The sequence below is a fragment of the Myodes glareolus genome, chromosome 13 (assembly GCF_982192425.1).
Source record: "Myodes glareolus chromosome 13, mMyoGla1.1, whole genome shotgun sequence".
In the NCBI taxonomy this organism is placed as follows: domain Eukaryota; kingdom Metazoa; phylum Chordata; class Mammalia; order Rodentia; family Cricetidae; genus Myodes; species Myodes glareolus.
The window spans coordinates 18,686,461-18,705,191 of NC_142038.1; the positions used below are offsets into that span (position 1 = coordinate 18,686,461).

The following is an 18,731-nucleotide window of genomic DNA, read 5'->3' on the forward strand; positions in this document are numbered from 1 at the left end:
GACAATGTGCATCCCCCCCAAACACAGGAAAGGGCGGTGGTGTGTATATAAAAAGTAAAACGATTCCCTAACTCAACATTATAAAATCAAATGACTCAAGGACGCTGACAGATAGCATTCGGCAAAAATACAAAGAAACCACTGTGCTGAACAGGGAATGAACTATGGGAGCCAGATGGGAAAGTAAGGTAATAGCATCAGTGTGGCGGACCTTGCGCCACCTTGCGCATTAGTAGAATTCTGGTGATCACTCTCGTGTACTAACTAACTGGTAAACGCTTTGAAGCACCATATTTATCTAGATTATCTTACAACACTAATGTTCTCTCACCAGCACACCTTAGCAGGCAATGCATATACAAAACTATAACAGGCTGAAAGGCATTGACGATGACCGATGAGCAAAATGGTCGATCACAATCTTAAATTTTAAACAAGCACTAACAACGAAGATGTTATTAAAAAACAAACAAACAAAAACTTATCTTGGCCATTTCAGTCTTTTTCCAGATGACTAAAGCTAGGCCATGAGCAGAACATGCCTCTTGTTCTCCAGACTCAACACGTCTCAGTTCTTCTGAGACATGGCAGGAGCAATGGGTGCCAAGGCAAATAGCATGGAAATCAGGATAGTTTTTCAAAAGCTTCCTAACTATAAAGCAGCTCTCGTGTCTTACAAATAACTGGATAACAAGAAACCTGAACTGTCAGAACTACGGCTTCTGATGGCACTAGATCAGAACCAGTTAGTACACAAGAAAACAACTGACTAAAAAAATACAAAAAAACCAACCAGGTGTACAGAAGGACTTCTGTGTTCCCACAAATGTGCCAAGAAGTTTGTCCAAATACAAATGAGCACAGGAAGGTCTGGGTGTATTGCTTTAGAAATCTAGACTGGAGCCAGGCCAGAGTCCCATTCGATGGTACGATGAGTCAGGAAGATTTTCTTTATCATGTTCCAGTCATATTTGGATGCATAAGCAAAGGATAGTATATCCAGTAGGGCATCTAATTGTACGAACTATGTGCTGCTGTCTGAAGTAACTGTCACCACCGTGATATTTACTATGAAGATAACTGAAGTTGACTTACCCTTAGCTGAAATAAGCCCAAGCCCTGTACAGGGTTCCAATGCTTAGTTACAAAGCAGGGTGTTAGATATTGACCCATTGTCTCCCTCTGGGTTGGCCTAGATGTCTGGCTGTGCCCTGCCATGGGGAACCTCTCACAATCCCCCTAGGAGGCCATACATCACTCTCCGAGGATCGAGTGTGACACGGAACTATGTGGCTAAAAGATTGTCAGTCTAACGTTCATCATCTTAGGATATAACAACATCCCCTCATCCCCTGTAAGTAAACAATCTACTGTTAACACAAACCCAGTTTTCATAAGAACTGTCATCTCATATTGGCCTTGTTTTGGGCATTTCTGTCTTGAACCCAGATGAAGGTAAAGGGGAACCCAGATCTTGTTCATGTCGTATTAAGGCTTTGTGTTTAGGTCATTTTCAGTTACTTCTTTTTTTTTTCTTTCTGAAGACCCAATAAGGTAGCCAGTTAATAATTAGGAGATCACTGACAACTTTCCTCATATTTTATCTACTGCCTGGTAAATGTGCTGAATTTCATAACACTCTTTGTTCCTTTCCTTGAACTAAAAGACCTATCCACCTTAGGTTGATACATTATCTCTACTCATAGAAATAGCTCCCATACCTCCCTACACCTACTACAATAGTAACGCTGTACTGTGTGTTCCTCATGACCCAGGTCTTCCTCTATGCATTCAGCATGTGTTACTTTACTTATTTCACCCAATACAGTAGATTTTACAGTTATCCTCAACATATACAGGAGGGAAACATGGGTCAGGAAAAGAAACCATCTTAACCAACTAGTGAATCAACGAAGTTTAGCAGTAAGGATTACCAAGAATGTTAAACATCTAGTAAACGAACTAAACCAAAGAACACTCACGGTTAGGCATCATGCCATCTGCTTCCCAGGGTAACAGAGTGAGAGAATGGAAATGAGCCATATTTGTGGACCACAACCAAAAGGAAGAAGTCAGACAAGGATAAATGCAAAGTCCCATCCCACACACGTCCATGGAAGCCCTAGCTGCGGAGTAATGAATGACAACAAAACCAAAAGCCTAAATCACTTCCGTAGACCACAGATCAGTTTTAAGTCAGGGCTATCAGTCCTTGAGTCACCATTTTCAGATAAAAAAACAACTAGAACGTACGCAGAGGACAGAGATGGGTGTCTGGTCAGCATCTCTACTGCTGAGGTACATACAATGACCAAAGGTAACTGGAGGAAGAAAAGGTCTATTTCTTCTTATAGCTTACAAGAGCATTTCTGAGTGAAACCAGGGCAGGACTCAGGGCAGGACGGGGAGGTGGGAACTGGAGAAGATGGCATGAAGGAATGCTGCCTATTGGCTTGTTCCTTGTGACCTTTTCAGCCTGCTTTCCTGTACCATCCAGGAACACCTGCTCAAGGACGGTAAAGCACAGGATGATTTGGGCGCTCCCACATTACTTATCAATCAAACACACACACACACACACACACACACACACACACACACACACACACACACACGCCACAGTCTTGCCTGCAGGGCAATCTAGTGGGAGCATTTTCTCAATTCTGGTTCTCTCTTTGCAAATGCATCACAGTGACATAAAGCCAGCCAGCACACCAGGAAAAGGTGAAAGATGCGGCTGAACCATGTTCTGTAATGTAGTAAATATTTCCCAATCATATTTTTGAAGGAAATTAGGATTTTCATCCTCAAAACTGTATAGAAAGAGATATCAGTAGCTGTGGAATTAAGAACTTTCTAGAATTAGAGATGTGTTGACAGAAGGAATTGCCATGTCAATAGTGTTTTCTCTAATGTGAGGGGTACGTAGGTAGAAGACTTAGTGTCTTCACATCCATCCATCATTCACTCCCTCAAACCCACATTAGTCAGAGTGTTGCCCATGTGCCACACCGTGCCACTGCTTCATCTAAGAATGACTCCTGTGTTGGGAGAGAAGTGTATATAAGGAATCACAAACACAAAAAGAGCTGTCAATTCCTTTCTTTTTAAGAATTTATCATGACTTCCCAAAATGAAGAGTAAATCTAACCCTTGGGATAAAAGTTTTAGACAGATCTGTCTGGGGTGGGGATGGTGAAAGTAGAGATGGTACAGAGGACAAAGAAGCAAGGAGGTAAGGAGAGGGGAAGGGGAGGGAAAGGGGGAGGTAAGGAGAGGGAAAGGTAAGGAGGAAGTAAGGGGAGGATACGGGGAGATAGGGAGGGGAAGGGAAGGGAAATGGAAAGGTAAGGGTAGGGGAAGGGGATGGGGAAGGGGAGAGGAAGGAAAGGTGAGGAAAGGGAGGGTCAAGTAGTAAAAATACTATGCTAATGACGAGTAATTAAATAGAAGGCTGAAAGTGATCACCGATTAAGCAAGAATTAATTAGTTTACATAAAGATAGTGTTTGTAGGATGAACAAAGGTTTATAAGATTTACTTATTTCAATTTAAAGTCTGTAGAAACCCAAAGGATTAATCAGAAAATCTGCTTGCCTTTCTCTTGGTGAGTAATTTAGCCACCCCTGTGATTTCACTGCTGAGTATGGGATGCTGCTGGCCAGCCCTGCAGTCCTAACCCAGAACCACAAACCATCTTCCCACAAACATCGAAGAAAATCATTACGTCTAAAACTGGACTTCCCAACACAAATCCTCCATAACAGATCTGCATTTTGTAAATCCTGATGAGCAACACTATCATCCATCAGGGAACCCAAGGCAGACAGACCACCAAGAAGTGAAGGATGACCTCTCCCTTCCCCATCAGTTCCCAAGCCCCACCATTTCCAGCAGCCGAGGAGTGCTGGAATCCACCCGGTCACTGTTTCCTGATTTTCTCTCAGTCTTTCACCACCTCCTTCTGGAACTGCTCTCGTCACCTCCCAGCTAACCTCATAGACCTCACATCGGCATGAGTGACGGCTCAATACCTCAAAACCGTATCCGATCACATTATCCCACCATGTAAGCTGGCCCTTGGGCAGTTCGCCACACGTACCGAGGAAACCCCAACATAAGAGAGAATCATCCTTTTTCTAGAGCTGGAATTATATTGCAGTTTAGTCTGTCAGTCCTGCCTTTGGGGGACTAGGCCTGGGCCTGCTGATAGAGCCTCCAGCTCCGATATTTATTTGTTTATTTATTTATTTATTTATTTAGTTAGTTAGTTAGTTTCAGTTTTTCAAGACAGGATTTCCTCTGTGTAGTCCTATCTGTCCTGGAACTCGCTCTGTAGATCAGGCTAGCCTCAAACTCACAGAGATCTACCTGCCTCTGTCCCCCAAGGGCTGGGATTAAAGGTGTGTGCCACCACTGCCCATCTTTACATAGACGTTTGTGACCCCTGGTAATTCTCTTTGTACCTGGACAGTACTCACCAGTCTTTAAGATATAGTCCAAGTACAACCATGTGTCTGTCTCAAAGCTTATGCTGACTCAGGCAATGCCCAAACCCAGCAGCTTGAGTCAAGGACCCAGACGGCAGATGCTCACTTCAACAGCCTCTCTGAGGCTTTCAGGTAGGTAAGTCCCTCAGAACTGTGTCTGCAAGTGGTGATGAGACAATCCACATTCCTGGTGATATTTCTGGGCTGTCTTTTTTTTTTTCCTGATGGGATGGGATACATGTAGGTATGTGTTGCCCTAACCTCTGGACCTCTGCTCCCTGTCCTGAATTCATGTGTTCCACCTTGCAGGAGATGCAAGACAAGAAAAGATGAAGAAGGATGAGAACGGGCTTGTTAAGGTGAACAGAAAGGAGGAATCGTAAAAATAGATAGGATCCTCCTGCTGTCAAATAACTTCCTGAGTAAAGAGAGAAAACAGGCTTTATCTGACTAACTCATTATTGCGCACTGGATTAGCTGAAGTTGACTTCTAGGAATTCTTTCCATTTTCTCTTCAATGGAGGGATACTGGGTCAGGTGAGGACAAGGACTTTGGAGCTCAGCAGATGCAGCTGGGTTTATGGCTCTGCCACTTAGTGGCTACAAAGCACTGGGTAGATCTCCTGTTCCCACAGATGCTCACCCACCTTCTCTAGAAAACAGCAAGGGACACGCCCAGCCAAGAAGTTTACCACATAGGTAGAGGGCTCCGTAAGGCCTTACAAAGAGCAAATATTTCAGAAACCGTAGCCATGTTAAGAGGCTGGTGGCTGGGCTGGGCAATAGCACTTGGGGTACCCGCTAATGATTTCACTCACAACCAATCACGACCTAAGCAACCTCTGACTGGCATTACCTGATCCTGCTTTAGAAAGTATGTCAATCTAAAGGCAAGAAAAGGGGCACACCAGCGTGTAGTGCCTAACTGGGCATGAGGCTTTTATTGCAGGCCTTTGGAAGTGTTGTTAAATGAATGAATGAACCGAAGGTAAACTGAAGGTCGACATTTGTCATCTTAGCCAGCTAGTATAAATGGAGTTTGTACAGATGGTTTCCAAACATACAAATACTGAGGACTGCATCACTGTAGAGAACTTTTTATTTTTCAAGGAACGTTTTGGTTTGTTTTGTCTTGACTTGTTTTGAAACAGGATCTCACCGTGTAGTACGGAGACCGGGCTGGCCTCCAGCTCACAGGCCTTTGCTTCCTGGAGGCTGGGATAAGAGGTACATGCCACCACATTCAGCCATTGCAGGCATCTCGGCAACATCGATGTCTCCTTATCCAGCAATTCTTCAAGCAGTAAGCGACTCCCCTGTGCTTTCACAAATCTATAATTTGCCCTTTCCATTGCCGCTGTCAGGGAGCATTTCCTCTATGCCTGAAAATCAAGTCAGCTAAGCCATGAGGTGTAAAATCCGCTCATGACACAGCCAAGCCCAAAACTGAACTTGCAATCAATTTCATCATCTCTACCCCTTCCAACTTAGCCACTAGGGGAAAGAAAAAAAAAAAAAAACCTCCCTGCCTGCTTCCGTCTCTAAATAACTACTTTACTACTTGTGCTGAAGGTACCAAATTACAACCCGATTGTTGATGGGGCGGTGGGGGATGGGGGGATGTGGAAGGGTAAAGCTGGTTTCTTGGATGAACAAAAAGCTTCTAAATATCAAAATGTACCCAAGATATCCTTTCCTAAGATGTTTGACACCACACACACACACACACACACAAAATGCTATCAATTAGATGAGTTCTTTAAATTTGACCACTGAGATGTGTTACCTGATCACAGCGACCATGGGAAACACTAACTGACAGGGAAATTAGTCCTTCTTCAGCCGTGAACATGTTCTACACAGACAGGAAGCATTTTGTTGTTTTGGCGGGAGGAACACTTGGGGTGAAGGAAGGTGATCTCTGCTGATATGGCTTTAAGAAGTAACTGGCATTTATATATTCTATTACCACCTTAGACGCCCACACTAATTATTAATTATCCACCTAAGTGTGTACCATTTTACACATCCTGCCCTTTAACTAGAGCTCTCGGAGAAGCTATCAGAAGTTGCCTGACTAACAGACCATGTCTGGAACAGCTAAATGGCTTAGAAAACGGAGAGAGTTCCCCATATGCACACTTTGCAGTGCTAATGAAGACCCACTGCCGACTGCAAGAGCAAGTGCCTCTCCACAGCCACGTACCGGTAGGAGAGCAGGGAGCAGGGAAACAGCATCCAGCTGTGGACAGTCAGCAAGTAATGTGGGAAACGATTGTGGAGACTAGGGTCCTCTCTCGTCTGCTCCAAGGATGTGTGAGTCACAACGAGAATTCGGTTAATGCTAGAGCAGGTGTGAACGCAATTCCACTAGTAAACTACCAGCAGCTCAGATGAGAGAAAAGCCATCAATTTTTACTTCAGAACCAAATGAAACTCGTGAAACATCAGCTACAAAATCTTATTAACCATTTGGATACCTGAAGAAGACTATGAGTAAGGTCATTTTCTTTGGTTTGGTTGTCAATTTGCTTCCAAGTCACTGAGGGTTCTTCATAGAAAAGTATTAGTATGTCACGCCGGTTTGTCCTGAGGAAGCTCCCCATCCCTAGCAGGTCTTCATCCTGAGGATGCCCCCATCCCTAGTAGGTCTTCATCCTGAGGATGCCCCCATCCCTAGTAGGTCTTCATCCTGAGGATGCCCCCATCCCTAGTAGGTCTTCATCCTGAGGATGCCCCCACCCCTAGTAGGTCGTCATCCCTGAGGATGCCCCCATCCCTAGTAGGTCTTCATCCTGAGGATGCCCCCATCCCTAGTAGGTCTTCATCCTGAGGATGCCCCCACCCCTAGTAGGTCTTCATCCCTGAAGATGCCCCCACCCCTAGTAGGTCTTCATTATTTTATACCCTAACAAGAAAAAATGGAAATGGAAGGGGGAAAAGAAAAAGTCTCTTTCAAGATTGCAAAATCATTTCCCAAACTATTTTTCAGGTTAGTTTTTTCCAACAATTAGCTCCCGGAGAACAACTGCCCACAACGAGCTCACGTGACTGCGGTCGGCCAGGAGAGTGAAAATATCCGTAATTAATACATGTTAATTTTCAGTTCATGTTTGTGAGGCCGTCATAAGGAAGGAATAGAAAAACTCACTACAATGAAATAAGCACTACCAACTAAAGAAACTGTATATCTAATTCTCTTAAGAGACCAGTTGTTAAAAATTCCAAAAATACAGATATTAGGCACACGTCCAAACATTCTGGAAGTTTGGAAGGGCCACTAGTGGAGTTCCCTCTGTGGCGAGTACTGCCCAATTAAGTAGAACCCACTACACACAAAGTATTTATGTTTGTATCTGAAGCATTTAGATTTGCTAGTTGAACTGTTAAGAATGCAGTTGGTCCAAGCAGCCAAGGTAACAAAAAGGCACAGAAATTAGCGCCCAGTAGTTTCTGAGACTTTGGCCACTGCTTTCAATACAATGCTGGACAATCATATCCTGGAATGAGAGCAGTAAAAATAGCTTTTTATGCATCTTCCTCCTTCTTCAATTTCTTTGTCTCTCTTTCCTTTACCAAATGTCACTAGGTAGTATACCCTCTCTATTTACATTCAGCCTTAATAGGGCCCACAATTTGTCATTCCCCCATTCTTCCAAACTTCACTACACTATACTCAAGTTTGCAAGTGTTCAGCCCCAAGAAGCAGAAAAACAGTGCATGTCGTGCCACAGTAGGCACAGCGATAATTTGCATTAACAGAGTGTAAGTCCCAGGTGGCTTTCAGTTTACTTCATCCAGACAGAGACCATCTACTCACATGGACAAACTCTATCATAAGCACTGAGAGGACTTGAGCAAAGTCAGACAGCCAAAGCATGATGTACTCAGAGACCAGAGTCCAGAGTCCTGGCTTGACCCACCACACACCACTTCCCACATATTGGGTATTTTGTGTTATATTCAAGCTACAGAAAAGTTTCTGATGTTATATTTTTACATTTAAAGCCTATATTTTATAGCAATTTACAATAATGCCTTCTCATCATTTTTCCCATTAATAAACATATGCCAAGAAATTCAGAAGCAATTCATAAGCAATCATTGGGAAGACGAAGTATTTGAGTCCCATCTACAAAGAACTCTCTTCTCTATGTTCCATACACATTGCACTGGTCAGCTGAATATGCACCCCATAACATTACACTGGTCGGCTCAATATGCACCCCATAACATTACACTGGTCGGCTCAATATGCACCCCATAACATTACACTGGTCGGCTCAATATGCACCCCATAACATTGCACTGGTCGGCTTCTAGGCTTAACGTTGTAGAAAAGGGAAGGAAATGAGAGCCAGCCAATCAGCTGGCTACACAGTTCCGTCAGCCTCAGCAACTCTTAACAGTGAAGGAAGGACAGGATCACTCCACATAGGGGCACTACTCCTTAGAGACAAACTGAGCAGAGACATCTCCAGCGCATTCCCAAGCACATGGAAGGTGTCTGTCAAGGCACCACTGATGAAAAGCCTCGCTCTTAGTCGCGTCTCCACAGTTCAGTTGCAGCCGAATAAGCCTAGTTTTTGGCCAGTCTCTTTGACTCAACATGAGGGCGTCTCAGTCGTGTGAAAAGATGAAATTGAGAACCTTTAAAATGGAAAGGAAAACAGCTGGAGGCGAATATTTCACAAAGGGACACATCTGAATTTAACAAAGCTGTCGCAATGAGGAGCTTATTGCACAGAATAAAGGATTTTGTGGACAGGCTAAGAAAGGAGCCCTCCCACTTGGGTGTCGATGTCTCGGGGGCTGAGCAAACTACTCTATGCCCACCTGCTCCTGCCTTCTGCTCCGTCCGCAGTAGAAAACAAAAGTATTTTTAAACTGCTATCATTCATGACTCAAAACCACTATTTTTTCAATTCATAACCAGGACCAAAAAAGGCTACCGATGTGTATCTCTGTGTTGCCGTACCACTCCCAGACCCAGGCAGGTGCCAGGACATCTCTTGAGTCATTCTGTGCTTAAAATGGCAGCATTCTGGGTCCTAAGGAAGTACCATGAGAACACTGACAACAGCATGTTTACGGAGCATCAACAGATTACCTAAGGAGGACACACTTTTAGTAGACACGGCGGTAGTAACTGTCCTGGATTTGAGGGACAATGAAAGCTTGTAAGAAATTCAGTGTGTAGGGGGTCAATAAGTTGGCTTAGTGGGACTGCTAGGGGGAGCCTGACACCCGAATTTGATTCCTGGAACACACAGAAGAAGGAGAACACCAGCTCCTGAAAGCTGTCTGCGCTCTGACTTCCACAGGCGTACAATGGAATACTACACCCTCCACAGTGTTTATTAAAGAAATGTATTGTTTGATCCCCAAGTCCAGAGTCTGTACAGAAGTGGTGTGCTGGTTAACACTGTGAGGCACATGATATGAAAATTCTCAGACACCATCTTTCCCCTGAAGACTACAAAGAAGAAGTTCACTACTAAATAAAGACAGCACCATTTAGTCCCCTACCTGTTTATCTTTAATAGACAGAAAGTCTTTCCCGCCGCCTGTGTTCTCTCCGGGCCTGACTCATGCCACACAGTACTGTTCAGCAGGACTGGAAAACTTCAGGCCAAAAGTTGGAGCCTGGCCTCACAATTTTATTCAGTCTTGGCATGTTGTCCAGAATTAAATGTCTTTTGGCACACCTAGTTCTCCACATTAAAAATCAGCAAGCAAAATTATGTACATATGAAACGAAAAGAGGGACCCACACTCTGCCCACACAGCGTGGGCATTCTTTTATACCTGCTTTAGTGTGGCATAATAACATGCTAGAGGTGAATCCTCTGGAGCCTGTTTTAGCCCAGGGAACGAGGGGTCGCTCTGCCTATCGCTTGCAGCGGCACGTTCAGGGTGCCAAGACTCTACTCCACGGGTATAAAAGGAAGTGGGTTGTTTTAAGATTGACAATCGTCTCTACCAAAGAGAACACCAAAAAGACATGGGTAGAAGCTAGTAACTAAAACTGTAGGCCGGCTACTTCACGGTCATAGTTAGGGCTTTTGTTGCTGTGAAGAGATACCATGATCAAGAATTGGGGTGGCTCGCTTACAGTTCAGAGGTCCGTTCCATTATCATCATGGTGGACAGCGTAGCAGCATGCAGGCAGATGTGGTGCTGGAGCTAAGAGTCCTACATCTGGCATGCAGCAGGAAGTCGACTGACACACTGGGCAGTATTCTGAGCATAGGGAACCTCAAAGCCACAACCACAGTGACACACTTCCTCCAACAAAGCCATACCACCCTAGCAAAGCCACACCTCCTTATAGTGCCACTCCCTATGAGATTATGGAGGCCAATTACATTTAAATTACCCTGTGGTCAAAATACTCTGTACAGGGTGGAGAAGAGAAAGCCAGAGGCATAAAGAACAAGGTTTGGTCAATGCAGGCACATAAAGTAGGAATGGCTGCCTACAGACTTGCCCGAAACGCCAGCTCCAACCTCAGTGCAGCACCTTTTAATATCGATACTCACGGCAATTTGTCTTGTGTTATCATTTGCTGACCCAAACCGAGTTGTAACACCCTCTTATACTTTATTACAGAAAGTATTGCTCTTGGCTTTCAAAATTACTGAATGAAAAAGTATATGCGTTTCTCCTTTAAAATGTACAGTCCGAGGAAAGGAGAGCTGGCTCAGCAGTTAAGAGCACTTGTTGCTCTTGCAGAGCAGTTGCCAGCATCCAAATAGTGGCTCACAGTTATCCTAACTCCAGTTGAAGAAGAATCTAATGTCCTGTTCTGTCCTCAGCTAGTACCAGTCACATGCATGTTACATGCATGCAAAAACATTCATACTCATAAAAATAAATATATCTAAAAAAGATGACTTTTAAAAATGAACTCTATGAATCAAAGTTTATCATAAATTCTCTACACGTTTCTTTTATCTGTCTGCACTGGAGAGGCTGTAGAGTTATGACATACACAACCGTCATCCACCCCGGTCCTCAAAGCCAGAGATCGGTAGGGCATCAGAGACCCAGGGGTGAGAAGGACAGGAACTACTAAACCCACCTTTCCCAATCTTGACACCAGAAGCTGTGAGTCATTTTGAGACAACAATAAGTACAAAAAAAATCACAGAGCCGCCAGCCATGAAACCACTGACCTGCAAACACATTTGAGCAGTAGCTGGGGCCAAACTTAGGAAGAAGAAAAACCAACTAAGTCACCTAAATTAGCCAAATTTTCCAGTACATTGTGCACAAACATTCCTATCAGACATAAATGCATTATTTGCATGTGAATCTTACACGATTTTTTTCTTTAAGAATCAATAACTTTTTCTTTCTTTCTGGCTATCTCACAACCAAGTTCAAGATACTTGGGCTTCTTAGTGGTGAGATTACCAAACCCAGCTAGAGTGAGAAGCGTTGCATAGAAGAATTCTTCCTGGTCCTTCAGGGACCCATGTGCCTCTGTTACCGACAGTTTTCTGTTTTTAAAGAAATAATTTATTTAAATGTATCTTACGTGTGTTGGTGTGAAAGTGTTAGATTGCCTGGAACTAGAGTTACAGAGAGTTGTGAGCTCCCATGTGGGTGCTGGGAATTGAACCCAAATCGAATGGGAGTCCTTTGGAAGAGCAGCCAGTGCTCTTAACTACTGAGCCATTTCTCCAGCCCCAGCAAACTGTTTTCAAGGCACGTTTTCTGGTTATTGGTTCTTCTAACTTTCACAAAGGCAGTTTTTGTAAACCTGTTCTGACTGTGGAAGTCTTTCATGGGCACAGTAAGGGTTGCATTTTATGACAGAGAAGATGCCAGAACAAAGGAAGCAAGACCATGGAAAAGAGCAACAGGGGTGACTGTCGACCAGACAGCAGGAAGTGAGTTATCTGAACGCTGGGAACCATCGACTTCCTCAATGGCTTTTCAAAATATTATTGACTTCACCTACTTCTTCTTAAACATCAAACAATTTGTGGTATGGATATTGAAAAATCAAAATCCGCCAAGCCATCCTATGAACCATCCACTAACAATGGGAGCACATTATGTACAATGGCAGAAGGTATACAACTATAAAATAAAACTTGAATTTCAACCAATCTGGTTCTGGTATAGGGTTTTAGTTCCAGTTTAACAGGATCTAGAGCAGGCTCTAATTTAAAGGCATTTATTTCATTCTGGGTTCAAACCTTATATATGTGGTTTCTGGGGTTACTTTTACCTTGGATCATTTAAGAACATTCATTGAGGTCCTGTATTGCTATCCTGAGAACTGGTGTACAGCAGAACATCCTTTCTCTGGTATTCAACTGACTGAGTTACTATTTTGCTCTAGACATTCCTTAATTACAGAGCTGGGATAAGTGGAGATACAGAAGAAACATGGCTGGCTTAGCTGGGACCAGGCTTGGAAGTTTACATTTGGGGAAAGGAAAAGGGCTCAGCAAGAAAAGGCGCTTGCCACCAAGCCTGATGAGCAAATTCAAGTCATGAAACACACGTGCGAGGGAGAGAACCAACTCCCACACAACCTCACACATGCACTGTGGCATATACATACCACACACATACGCACATACCCCACATGTGGGCACACACACACACAAATAAATGTCTTTCTTACTTTTCTTTTTCTTTTTTATCATGTTTGGATTTTTGAAGCTTACGTTTCTCTGTGTAACAGTCCTGGCTGCCTTGCAACTCACTTTGTAGACCAGACTGGCCTCAAACTCACAGAGGTCTACCTGCCCTGCCTCCCAAGTGCTGAAATTAAAGGCATGCGCCACCACTGTGGTGGTGGGATTTAAGACAAGTGCCCAGCAAGTTTCTTAAAGTGTTTTTTAATGACATTTGGAAAATAGAAGTCCTATGAATGCTATTTGAAAGTGGTTATAATAAAATAGGGATGAAGGGATTAGAAACAAGAATGAAACAAATATCTCTAATGATAAAATACAGGCCACAGACAAATGATACAAGCAAGAAAGCAAAGGACCATTACATTAGAAAATTGTCACAGAGAATGCCCAAAGGGCTCCTCCTCTCTCGGCTAAAGGAGGTAAAAACAGGATGCCCTGTACATTCCAGGCAACGTAGCAAAGGAGTAGTGGACTCAGGTTCTCTTACTACAGCGGTTAGAGCTGCTAAAATCACTAATGCTTACTCTTAAATTGTCACATTTCTCAGAGTTTCAGGAAGATAATTTAACATGTTAAAAGAATCAATACTCTCAAGCAAAGCAACTAAAATCAAATAAGAACACTATTAAAAATTCCTTCTATCCATAATTGCAGATACCGTATTATCAGCCCAACACTTAACGGATAACAACCAGACAACACAAGATGAGAAATGCCATCACACACACACACACACACACACACACACACACACACACACACCTGGACACTAGGCCTAAAAGTTTATCACTGTGGTAGAGCACTTGCCAAAATATGTAAGGCTAATTGTGCTGAATTCAATTCCAGAGCAGGCAACATATTAATAATAATAATTAAGGAGAAAGAAAGAAAGAAAGAAAAAAAGAAAGAAAGAAAGAAAGAAAGAAAGAAAGAAAGAAAAAGAAAGAAAGAAAGCGGGAGGGAGGGAGGGAGGGAGGGAGGAAGGAAGGGAGGGACGGAGGAAGAAGGAAGAAAGAAGGAAAGAAGGCAATCAAGAAATAATTTCAACATTAATAAGCGTGCAAGCAGCCTGTTCATCTAATTGCTTCAGAATACTTTGAAAGTGAACAAAACCTTCCAGAGTTGGCTTTTGCTGTTTATTAATATTTACATTTCTGCATCTGACCTAGTGGGCTGGTAAAAACCCATCTGCCTGCGTGGGCTAGTGAAACTACCCATGCTTTGAAAGGATGCTGTTTCTTTGCGGTCATGCTTCCCTTTGCACATGGAGATTTGCAAAAACAGTTTTCCTCATAAAAGTCAGTTCATTGGGTGTTTTCCATCTCTCGCTGAAAAGAAACGCCACCTCAGCGCATTCTCATATGTGTGGTTTTACAAGAAGCCTCTGTCACCTGCCTCTGCCACTGGGGTGGGAAAACTCACAACTCTCCGCCTTTATGCTGGGGTAAACTCACGGTAGCCATGAAACACTCTGAAGTAATACAAACCGAAATATTCCTGCTAGGCAAACAGAGCAGTGGAACTGAATTATAATGAGCCAGCAGCTGCCACAATATGGCCACAGTAACCAAATCAAAATACCAACGGCTAGTCCAGATGAGACTCAAAGGTCATCCCATAAGCCAGCAGCCTTCTTGGGTTCTTCCCGAATCCTTCGTCTAATCCCACAGGAAAATGTTCCGCTGAGCTAGGTTAAAAGCAGTGACTCTGGTGGGGAGCTATTCACCAGCCTGGGATAGTATGACTAAGGACTAGACACACATACCACAGCTCGGAAACCGAGCCACTCGGGCTGGAACATGTGAAAGTTGAAGCAGCTGACAGGACGCTGCAGGCAACTGTCAGAAAGTGTTACTTTTCAGGGCCTCCCCTCTCCAGTTCATGAACATAACCTCACGGGGCAACAGGCGCACTTAGCCACCACCGACGCTGAGACTCTAGAACAGCAGACGGAAAACGGATGCTTCCATCCGTCCTCAGACCCAAGACTTTCAGTTGAAAAACAGATCACAGACCATTACAAAAACAAACAAACAAACAAACTTAAGACAGCTACTTGTAAAAGGTTGATGCCTGACAAAACCAAAATCCATTGTTTTAATATAGACAGACAAGAACAAAATTTTAAAGACAGAATACTTCTGAAAGAAGTCTATATTCTTTTAATAATTCCACGCCAGGATTTTCAAACAGTTCTAGATCATACAGACAGTGCCCTTAAAGACAAAGGGTCTCAAGCTTACAGCCCTCTGTCCTGCTAGCATGTTGCAAAAGCTACCCAGCTGACCACCTGTGAAGGTTTGACTAAGCAACTTCAAAAATACCATGAACACATTTCAACAAATGAAAAGTATATTAATATCATTAATAATCACAGGAACCAGGCATGGTGTGTCTCTCCTATATACAAATCAGTGCACTGGATCACATCTAAGGCAAGTTGGCTGCTATATCCCCAAGGAAGGCAGGAAGTTCGCTCACAGCAATCGTGAAGTGCGAGAGGAGGATATAAGTGAGCAATGTACTGTACTCTATCAATCCCTCACAGCCTGCCCCAAAGCAAACAAAAAGAAAAAGCCATTCATAATCACTTTTCAGCAGAAGTTTGCTTTTGACTAGTTATATGTCCTCTGCAGGTCCACCTAGTATGATTTAATAACACTGTATGTATGACAACCACAGCCTGACAACAGGTCTCTCCTAAAGATAACCTGTAGCCTAGGAGGGCCATTGGTTCTCATGACATAACAGGCACATGTGTGTGACCGTGTGCACTGATGCATAGATAAACATATACTCATCTACATTTCCATTAGGGACTTCACAATCATGAGACAGGGCACTACTTTCACATTAACCAATTGATTTCTAAAAGAAAAATGATAAGGTCAGTTTTATTATTCTTATCAGTTAGATCCCATTAGCCCACGACTTTAAGATAATGACACAAAATAAACTGAGTTGTGTTATTTTGGTACCACACAGTAATTTTATTTTACCAAAAGAGTAACATTTGTAAAAGAAAAAGTCTTTGTTATAAAGAAGTTTATGAGCAAGCATGTTAAATTCTTTATCATGTCACTAAAATAGCATATTGCCAAAAGAAAAAAAAATAGAGCACAATAATGCACTCAGAAAAAGTAACAGGGATGCTGTACTCCTTTCTTTGAAATAATAAAACTTCATAAGTAAACAGTTTACCCAAAAAAAAAAAAATCAGGTCATCTACAGTTAATAACTCTTTCCCGTAAAATTAGTGTCACTTATTTCTGTAGCAGACGCCTAATTCAGTCACAGACTTGATTGATTTGACAATAGAGAATCTGCTCCAATAAAGTGGCTGATTTATTTCCGATGCTATAGCTTTTACCCTAATGTGATATGGCAGAATGAAGTCTTTGAAATATAAAGAAATCTTTTGTAGTTTTAATGAAAACCAGTTAAAGATTCTAGAGCAGACCACTGCCCAAAGCTTTTAGTAGATTCTAAGAGCCTCTTTTGGTGTAAAGAAAAATGTTCATAAGGTGACAGCATTAGAAGATAAGTTAAACATAATGAACATTCAGGATTCCATGACTGTAGACTAAGGGTTAAACTGCTGGATTTCAAGGGGTCCTTTCTTCATCTCTGTTTGCAAACTGCTTGTCTCTAACATTATGAAAATCATGTCCTGTTTATGTTTAAAATAACAAAAGTAAAAAAGCATAACACCCAAGTGGACTCATCTTACAGGGCCATTTCAGCACCATGCGCAAACTCAAAGACAATCTCCCTTCCCAGAGTCAAGCCGTGGGATGGGCAAGCCAATAGAGATGTGAGAAATGAGAGGGAGTGAGGAGTGTTCAAGGCACCAGCACCCTTAGCTCTTTAGAAATTCCTTCTAATTCTTCTCTAGACTAAAAATGTTAGGCATCCCAGACTTGTTTCAGTCTTTTTCTCTCTTTGTGTCTCTCTGCACTCTGCACAGCGACCTCTCGCTCTGAGGGTGACTTCTTTGACCCAAGTCTGACACTGGCCCGTTAATGTCAGATAAACCATTTAGCCCAAGCACAATTCTTTTCTGTGCAAAAATCTGCTTGAGGTGGAAAATGTCGCGGTTTGTAAACAATAAAGAACCATGTTTCAGGCCAGACAGCTTATCTAACAGAGAAGCCTTTGCTCGGGGGAACAGTGGGCAGGAGACTCGCCCACCCAGCAGCCTTTCTCATCACAATGCAGGACTCTGTCTCAGCCTCCACGACCAAGAGGTTAACGGAAAGGAAGGCAGACGGGTGAAAGAGAGAAGCTGACATGGGGTTTCAACTTAAACAACAACCACGCAGAAAGAACCACGTCTGGAGTTGTCAGCCCACTTATATTTAAATAATTTGGATTAAAAAAAACTAGTTCGTGAAGTAGCTATCCACGAAGAAACACGGAGAACAGCGGCTATTTGACACAGGAATATGCTTCGCGATGTTCTGAAACATTAACCCCTCTAACTGCTTTTTCTGTTTGTTCACATCACTCCAAACTTCTAAACACGAGCGGCTTACATATTTTAGGTACCATTTTAGCTCATCAGAGACTAATTTTAGACTTTTCGAAATGAAGTTTCTATATTCTTTTCACACTAGTTCTCAGGTCACCTTTATAACTCTATCGTTGACTTCATCTTACACAGTTAGGTAAAAATGAACAGAGGAACAAAGAGCCAAGTACTCAAATCCTTGCTATGGGCACCAAAGAGTCTACACTTGCCCAATAAAATCTAAGTTGACAAATACCCTGTCACCTGTCTCCATATATCTTGCGTTAGCTGAGGCCTGACACATTTTTCACCAATAATTGAAAGAACTAGGGACTCCAGCTTTAGTTAACAATTAAAACCTCACTATGAGGTTTATCATTTTGAAGGGTAGAAAAAAAAAACTACCAAACCAAGAACCTAGATCAAATAGCACCTCATGATACTCGGAGAACACACTCAAAGGCATAAACTTGATGTTATCCACTAAAGACAACTTTGTGTTAAATACCTGATTTGATGGCAATTTAAAAAATTAAGACTGAGATTAAAAGACCTTCGACATCTTAAGGAACTGGCAAAGCTTTAAGGTGTGAAATCCGGACACTCTCGAAAAGCATTTGCAATTACAGTTTCTGTACAATATAATTATTGATCAGTATTTTCCTTGGAGATTGGTCCAACAGCTTGTATCATGAGATTGAACTTCATTTATCAAAAGATTTGTGATAGAATTTGGCCCATCTGAAAGACTTCCTAATATTGTAAAGAATTCACATTTACTAGAACAAAGATCGTTATCTTCCATCAAAACTGAAGTAGCCAGCTACTGGGACCGCGGAAGTCATTATGAACTATCCTCTAATTGCTCAGGTTCACTACTGCTAAACAAACATCCCAACTGAGTAGTCAAAAGCAGAGAAATACGCTAACACAGCCAGAAGGTAGGGCGACGGAAGTCTGCAGACAGACTCTGAATGCAAGCAGCTTCAGCAAAGTGATATAGAATGAGGTCTGTCTAGGGCAGTGGTTCTCAACCTTCCCAGTGCTGCGACCCTCTAATACAGTTCCTCAA

General features: G+C 42.6%; 1 protein-coding gene across 6 annotated transcripts in view; it reads right to left on the minus strand.

Moving 5' to 3' along the window:
- Tcf4 (transcription factor 4) overlaps nucleotides 1-18,731 on the minus strand; it is a 343,415-nt gene that overhangs the window by 200,971 nt on the left and 123,713 nt on the right. The window lies entirely within an intron of this gene.